Genomic DNA, 1031 nt, shown 5'->3' with positions numbered 1-1031 from the left:
CCTCTCCAGCATTTATTGCTTGTAGACTTTTGGATAGCAGCCATCTCTGCCCTAATTTTTAAGATTTCTTTCCTTCTACTAACCCTGGGGTTCATAATTTCTTCCTTTTCAAGTTGCTTTAGGTATAGAGTTAGGTTTTTTATTTGGCCTTTTTCTTGTTTCTTGATGCAATCCTGTATTGCTATGAACCTCCCCCTTAGCATTGCTTTTACAGTGTCCCATAGGTTTTGGGTTGTTGTGTTTTCATTTTCATGCATTTCTATACATATTTTGATTTCTTTTTTGATTTTTTCTGTGATTTGTTGATTATTCAAACACGTGTTGTTCAGCCTCCATATGTTGGAATTTTTAATAGTTTTCCTCCTGTAATTGACATCTAATCTTACTACATTTCGTCAGAAAAGATGTTTGGAATGATTTCAATTTTTTTTGAATTTACCAAGGCTAGATTTATCGCCCAGGATGTGATCTAACCTGGAGAAGGTTTCGTGTGTGCTTGAGAAAAAGGTGAAATTGATTGTTTTGGGGTGAAGTGTCCTATAGATTAGGTCTAACTGGTCTATTATATCATTTAAAGTTTGTGTTTCCTTTTTAATTTTCTGGTCAGTTGATCTATCCATAGGTGTGAGTGGGGTGTTAAAGTCTCCCACTATTATTGTGTTATTGTTAATTTTCCTTTTAATACTTGTTAGCATTTTACTTACATATTATGGTGCTCCTATGTTGGGTGCATATATATTTATGATTGTTATATCTTCTTCTTGGTGTGATCCTTTGATCATTATGTAGCGTCCATCTTTGTCTCTTTTCGCAGCCTTTGTTTTAAAGTCTATTTTATCTGATATGAGTATTGCTACTCCTGATTTCTTTTGGTCTCTATTTGCATGGAATATCTTTTTCCAGGCCTTCACTTTCAGTTTGTATGTGTCCCTTGTTTCGAGGTGGGTCTCTTGTAGACAAAATATATAGGGTTCTTGTTTTTGTATCCATTCAGCCAGTCTTTGTCTTTTGGTTGGGGCATTCAACCCATT

This window comes from Cervus canadensis, chromosome X (genome assembly GCF_019320065.1).
Source record: "Cervus canadensis isolate Bull #8, Minnesota chromosome X, ASM1932006v1, whole genome shotgun sequence".
Classification (NCBI taxonomy): Eukaryota; Metazoa; Chordata; class Mammalia; order Artiodactyla; family Cervidae; genus Cervus; species Cervus canadensis.
The sequence above is the reverse complement of the archived record's forward strand: the minus strand, read 5'-3'. Positions refer to the sequence as shown.